The 7,575-nt window shown below is 39.3% G+C and overlaps 1 non-coding gene across 1 annotated transcript; it reads right to left on the reverse strand.

Moving 5' to 3' along the window:
• Positions 1 to 4,185: 4,185 nt before the first annotated feature.
• LOC136221344 (small nucleolar RNA R71) lies at positions 4,186 to 4,293 on the reverse strand. Its single transcript, XR_010685114.1, has one exon. It is a non-coding gene; the product is annotated as a small nucleolar RNA R71 (small nucleolar RNA).
• Between the last annotated feature and the right edge of the window lie 3,282 nt (positions 4,294 to 7,575).

Genomic DNA, 7,575 nt, shown 5'->3' on the forward strand with positions numbered 1-7,575 from the left:
GTATATGTATAAATGTATTTGGTTCAACATAAATACATTGAGAAACCAATGCTCGCATTTATAATTGATCGGCATAAGCACCATTTCAACATCTTTCCATGGCCGTATACCAAATTCCTGCCCATTGATACGCCTAAGAAAGTAAGTGGCATCCCATTCTTCTTCCATATAGCCCTTTACAAACATGTCTTGGAACATGACAGGAATGAACTCCGAGTCGACCGTAGTCCAAACCTCGGATTGATTGTGAGAACGTTCTCTCAACAACGTAAACCAACCACTAATTTGCTGTTTCAGTATTCAAACAAATAAATATATATATTAAGCCAAATAAACAAATTAACTACATACATTAGACTCCTTTGTTCATTCACACATGCAGTGTCCACCCAATTTAAGTATGCAGTAACCGATTCTGCATCAAGGAGATCCCTCCTATCATCTACAACCCTAGCCATTTGTGCCGGTATTCGATTCTTCTTTGTACCTTTCTTGGTATTAGGATCTGTGATGCGAGTAAAAAGAGCAAACTTATAAAGACGATCGTTCATGGAAAAGAGCTTCAAAGTCCTAGTTTTCAACCAGAAATGGAAGAAACAACCAGAAATTACAATTCTAGCAGGAATCTTCACGAACAGCCTCTCAATAGAACAGAACATCTTAAACAACAACATTAACGGGTCATTTGGAAGGAAAACGGATAAACGCGCGGGTCGAGCAAGTTACAGGAGAGAGAAAGAGAAGAAAAAAAACGTGGAAAGCAAGACAGCTTCCCATCTTGTGCCAAGTGTAGGAAGATTGTTCACTTGTCCTTACTTTTACCTTTTTGTGACTTTTTGCCCTTGTAATTAGGGTTGATGTAAGGGGAGTATAAATAGGAGGAATGTTTTTATGTTAGGTATCTCGGCATTGCCGCCACCATTAACTTGATATTTTCTATTTTTATTTTTCTGTTTGAAGAATGTTTTTGGGAAGAACAAGTTGTTCACTCATGACAATGAGTGAGTAGTTCTTCTGCAGGCCTAGCCAGCCATTTAGACGGTGACTGTAAGTATCTTTTATCAATGAATGAAGTATTTTTATCCATGATTGAGTGTTATTAGCTTGCTTAAAAGAATAGATTACGATCAAGTCTATTTGATAGTTGCCGAGGATGACACGAGAGTGCTCCGACGTAACGGACACAGCTAATCGGCATATGTTGTAGTGGACGGATACGAAAACTACCACATATTGGGGTTTCTTATTGAATGCTCTCTGTTGCTTAATGCTTGTTTGTATGTTAGCGAAAGGAGACTTGGTTAATATTACTTACTTAGTACCTTTGGAAATGGGACACCGGAACTTAGTGACCTTAGAGAGAGAGACCCAACTCATGAGTATAAATTGATATCATTCAGCGGTAAAAGTTAGGCACAGTTGTTCGTTAGGCGTATAGCTAGATCTGTGCTTGTTTATCTTGAATTCATTCATCTTACTTTCATCTTAATTTCCGTTTAAGTCTTTTATGTTAATATTTTACACACCAACCAACCAATTTAAGGATCTAACACTTAAGGTAACCTATTCTTCTCACTAGAGAACAATCCCTATGGAATACGACACTTGGTCTTACCAAATACCACATTCGACCTAGTACACTTGCTAGCGTCCATATTTTACACACCAAGTTTTTGGCGCCGTTGCCGGGGATTGTTTAAACTTAAGTTTTGAAGAATACATATGCTTATTTCGTTACCTGTTAACCATCTGTTTGTCTAGTCTTTGGCTTTTCGGTTTCCAGTTTTGTATGCGAAGAGCAGGTGTTCCTATCCTTTCGATAGACGTTGAAATAGAGAGAACGTACAGAAGAAGGAGAAGAATACTTAGGCAAGCTAGACGCATCAGAATGGATCGTGAGGTCGAAATGCCAAACGACGAGAGACACAATGAGAACTGTTGGGGTTTTGTGTCCTATAAGACAATTGTTCTAGGATACAAACTTAATGTAAATGAAGTGTTCTTTATATCATTTGTTTTAATGAGATATATGTTTTATAACTATATAAAGGCAATCCCCTTTTAAGAACTAAATAAAGTCTAATAAAAGGAAATCCGTAAGTTTGTTTAAAGTGATTATAAAGTGTTCATACAAGCATGAAGTGAGATGAAACTTTGTAATAAACTAATAAACTTTAAACCACCCCAAGTCAAGTAATATGTTCAGGATTGACATATCACTGTTGAGACTCGCATGTAACAATGTCTTCTGTCCGACAGAAAGCTGATCTCACAAGCTTCATATATATAGATATCTGGACAGTTACATGGATCCGATGAAAAGTAGTTCATTAGGATTGGGGACCCGACTTGAGATAACAGGATGGGTAGATTCATCATTGCCACATGTTCATCTCATTAGTATTAATAGATATAAATAATCCTCAGACTCAAAGGAATGTTAATTGGCCATTCTGGATTACTGAATGTGACGCTTTGATCCTGTTGTAACACGATCCTTAACAGAGATGACTCTGGGGTGTGAACAGCAGACGTTGGGTATCACGGGAAGTGATTGCGGGATCGTTATACATTGGATTGAGCATTTATCACTCCCGATAAATGGGAGATATGTCCATGGATCGCTTGTGGAAGACTTGACTCTAAATCCTTGTAAGGTGATAGCTTAAGATTGAAATACGGATTTCTCTTAACCTATCTAATTGGAGTTGACTCGACCAGAACAAGTAAAACGAACGTCTCGCTATATGTGACTTGACATTACCCATAGTCATAAGATTCAGTTCAAGGACGTAGTTGATAAAGGATCGAATTATACCGTAACTAATACGGAAAGGTCAACGACAGAATCAACCTGTCTTCTTATAGCTCTAGGGGAATGATTACGGACTTGCTAATCACATACTTTGTACATCATTCCGTTATGCAAAGATTAAATATAATTCTTTGAAAATTAATTTAATAAGTTGCATACGGCTAGTAGCAATAAGAACCTAATGGGTCACACATAAGACTTGGAACCCAAAAGAGAGGCAGATGCTAATTAATTGACGAAAGCCCAATTGAGCCCAATAAGGCCCAATTACTCAAGGGGGGCGATTTTATGTATGGTGATACATAAATAATTAGCTTGATTTTATTAATCCTAATTAGATTAGGATTATGAATTAAATTAATTAAAGGATAAATAAATTAGGAGTTTTAATTAGATTATATTACTCCTATTATTATCCAATAAGGTTATTATCATTATCTTTTATATTTAGATATATTAATAGATAATAGAGAATTCTATTCCGAATTGAATTCTTATTCAATAAACCTAATTCTATCTAACTAAGGATTAGATACAAGAAAGATTATAAATACCCCCTATAGGATTTTTGAAATCCAACCCTAAGAAAATAGAGAGAGAATTTCGACCCCTAGCTTGAGGACGAGATATTCCACCGCTTCCTTCCGTTCAATTGATTTTCATCTCTTTCTCTTTATCCTTGATCTTGTGTTGATTAATTAGAGATAATCTACTTTGGTTGTTTTAAACGGTTGATTCTAACTTGATCTTCCATTGTTTTGTTTTGTGCTTGGGAACTCGAAGCAAGAGTTGTGGGCACTTCGTTTGCAACGGTAGATAGAACTTCTGAAAGGTATTTCTTTTATCCCTCTTTATATGAAATAACGATTAACGGATCTTGGGGTTAATGGAAATAGGTTAAAATTTTTATATTTCCACTGCTATACGTTAGCCTATTCTCCTTCAAGAACCATGAGGAGGGTCATGGTGAAAATGAAAATAATAATAATGGTAACCAGAGACTGCGGATGAAGGATAACTCCAGGCCATCTACGGAGGGTCATTCGTCGTGCATCGTCTTACCGGAGGAAGGCAATCGAATGTTCAAAGTGAAAGTATCAATGGTTCAGATGCTACAAACAGCTGTGCAGTTCGGAGGATATCCAAATGAAGATCCAAATGCGCACATCCAAGACTTTATCACCATGTGCAACACATTCCGTACCCACAGAAATGATAGTGATGAGGTTATCCGACTCAAACTGTTTCCCTTTTCCTTGAAGGATAAGGCGAGGAATTGGTTAAAGAATTTACAACCAGGATCTATCACGAACTGGGAGGAGATGGCTACCATGTTCTTAATGAAATATTTTCTGCCAAGACAAGCAATCAAGTTGAGGAATGAAGTTTCTCATTTTTTTTCAAGAAGAGGATGAGTCCTTATCTGAAGCTTGGGAACGATACAAGGAACTGTTAAGAAGAGTACCAAATCATGGAATACCTATGTGGATGCAAGTGCAAAACTTCTATAATGGAGTGACCAACGCATACAAAATACAAATTTAATCAGTGGCCAATGGGAACCCCGAGGAACTGGAACCTCAAGCATTGTATGAGTTAATAGAGAGAGTGGTCAATACCAGTTACAACTGGCACTCGGTGAGAGCTGATGGAAAGAGAGTCACGAACACCGCAAACAGTGAGGCAATTAGCAAATTATCTTCACAGATGGAACAACTGGTCAAAACAATGGGGAAGATGAACGTCTCAGCAGTCAACACGCAACCCTCTGCTCCGATGGAGATACTATCACCTGATGGTTGTGATTTATGAAGTGGACCTCATCGACCAATAGATTGTCCAGGAACCAAACCAGGAGCATCAATGCAGGAACAGTGTGATTTTATTGCCCGCCAACCACCGAATCCTTATTCAAACACCTATAACCCAGGGTGGAGAAGCCATCCTAACTTCTCTTGGCAGGATAATCAGAGACAACCAGCTATGCAGCAATCCTACAGATAAGAGCACCCACAACCAGCATACCAAACACAACAAGGCAGCTCATCTAACCAACAGTATCAACGCCAATCAAATGTTCAACAAGAAGGAAAACCTGATCTAGGGGCCATGATGATGCAGTTCATGAAACAGACACAATCATCCATAAAGAATCTCGAGACTCAAATCTAGCAATTTGCCACAGCTATTTCCTCAAAAGAAAAAGGTGCTCTTCCAAGTAACACTGTAACCAATCCAAAAGAAGAAGTCAACGCCATCATATTAAGAGGATGGAAAGAATTAAGGAACAGTGGCGAGAAATCTTTTGCAGATAAAGAAGATGAAGCAGAATCTAATGATCAACCACCTGTGCCCCAAAACAAGAAAGATAAATAGGTGGTTGAAGACAAACCATGCACATCTTGTTATCAACCAAGGGTTCCATACCCAGAACGACTGAAGCAACAGAATTGCGAGAAAAGACATAAGAGCTTTCTAGAACAATTGACAATGTTGCACATCAACATTCCATTCATCGAAGCTTTGTCTGAAATGCCCATGTATGTCAAATTCTTGAAGGATCTGCTGACCAACAAGAAGAAACTGGAAAGTGTAGCCATGGTGCAACTGAACAGGGACAGCTCATCGATCTTACAAGCTAAACAGCAAATTCCCAAAAAGCTCAAAGATCCAGGGACTTTTTCTATACCTTGTTCAATAGGAACACTTACTATTCAGAATGCTTTATGTGATCTAGGAGCTAGCATTAATCTTATGCCATACTCAATCTATATGCAATTAGGATTAGAAGAACCAAGACCAACAAAGGTCGCGGTCCAATTAGCGGACCGATCAATTCGGTACCCTAAGGGTATCATTGAAGACGTTTTGGTTAAAGTCAGAAATTTCATATTGCCTGTCGACTTTGTTATAATGGACATTACGAAAGATTTGGAAGTTCCCATAATCTTGGGACGACCTTTCCTAGCCACGAGCAGGGCTGTCATTGATGTGCACAAAGGGCAGCTTGTCCTTAAAATCAATAATGAAGAAGTAGTATTTAAGATGAATGAAGCAGTTCGTTACGCTTCAATTTCCGATGATTCATGTTACTTTCTAGATACACAAGATAATGATTTGTTCTTGCAGGAGTAAGTTGATAAGGAACAACATCAAAAGGAGGAACAACTGTTTGATCTAGACCAAGACAGGAGTAACAATGAAGGCCCTGACAATGAAGAACAGGATAATCTTCCTGACACAGATCCCGAAAAGGAGAGTGAGGAGAGATGTCCCAAACTGAAGCAGTTGCCTAACCACCTAAAATACGCATTTCTCGACCCACCAAACAGTAGACCAGTAATCATTTCGGCGACATTGACAAAAGACCAGAAGGAACAATTACTCACCATCCTGAGGAGGCACAAGACTGCTCTAGCATGGAAAATCGAAGATATAAAAGGAATCAGCCCGACCATCTGCATGCACAAAATTCTAATGGAAGAGGATCACCGACCAAAACTGTGCAACCGCAAAGACGACTAAATCCACACATGAAGGATGTTGTGAAAGCAGAAGTGATCAAACTCATCGAGGCAGGAATCATTTACTCCATTTCCGATAGTATGTGGACCAGTCCTGTCCAAGTTGTTCCTAAGAAGGGAGGAACCACTGTGGTTAAAAATGACAAAAATGAGCTCATTCCCACCAGAACAATCACAGGGTGGCGAATGTATATTGACTACAGGAAGCTCAACGAAGCAACCAGAAAGGATCACTTCCCTCTACCCTTTATTGACCAGATGTTGGAGCGACTAGCTGGTTATCAATTCTATTGTTTCCTCGACGGATACTCTAGGTATAATCAGATCCACATCTGCACCAAAGATCAAGAAAAGACAACATTTACCTGTCCATATGGGACCTTCGCGTACAAATGAATGCCATTCGGGCTGTGCAATGCCCCAACGACATTTCAGAGGTGCATGATGGCCACATTTCATGACATGATCGAGAAAATAGTAGAAATATTTATGGACAATTTTTCGGTTTATGGAACATCCTTCGAAGCTTGTTTGGAGAACTTAGAAGCTCTTATGGAACGCTGCACGGAAACACAGTTAGTCCTAAATTGGGAAAAGTGCCACTTTATGGTAACAGGGGGTATTGTACTTGGTCAAAAAATATCGAACAAAGGGTTGGAAGTTGACAAAGCCAAAGTAGAGGTAATCGAGAAACTACCTGCACCCAAAACGGTCAAAGATATTCAAAGTTTTTTGGGATACGCTGGCTTCTACAGGCGATTCATCAAAGATTTCTCAAAGATCGCACAACCACTCTCTGCACTACTACACAAGGAAGCTGACTTCACATTCACAGATGAGTGCAACCAGGCATTCGAACAGATCAAGAAGCTTCTGACACACGCACCTATACTCACCGCACCAAATTGGGACGCACCATTCGAGCTCATGTGCGATGCCAGTGATCTCAGTGTAGGGGCTGTTCTTGGACAACGAATCAACAAGCGGTTTAATCCCATACACTATGCTAGCAAAACTCTGAATGAAGCTCAACAGAATTACACAACCATAGAAAAAGAGTTGCTTGCAGTGGTCTATGCGTTTGATAAATTTCGTCCCTATCTCGTGCTCTCCAGAGTAACTGTTTACACCGACCATTCTGCCTTGAAATACCTGTTCGCCAAGAAGGACGCTAAACCACGACTAATACGATGGTTGCTACTCTTACAAGAGTTCGATTTAGAGATCAAGGATAAA

The sequence above is a fragment of the Euphorbia lathyris genome, chromosome 2 (genome assembly GCF_963576675.1).
Source record: "Euphorbia lathyris chromosome 2, ddEupLath1.1, whole genome shotgun sequence".
NCBI classification, from domain to species: domain Eukaryota; kingdom Viridiplantae; phylum Streptophyta; class Magnoliopsida; order Malpighiales; family Euphorbiaceae; genus Euphorbia; species Euphorbia lathyris.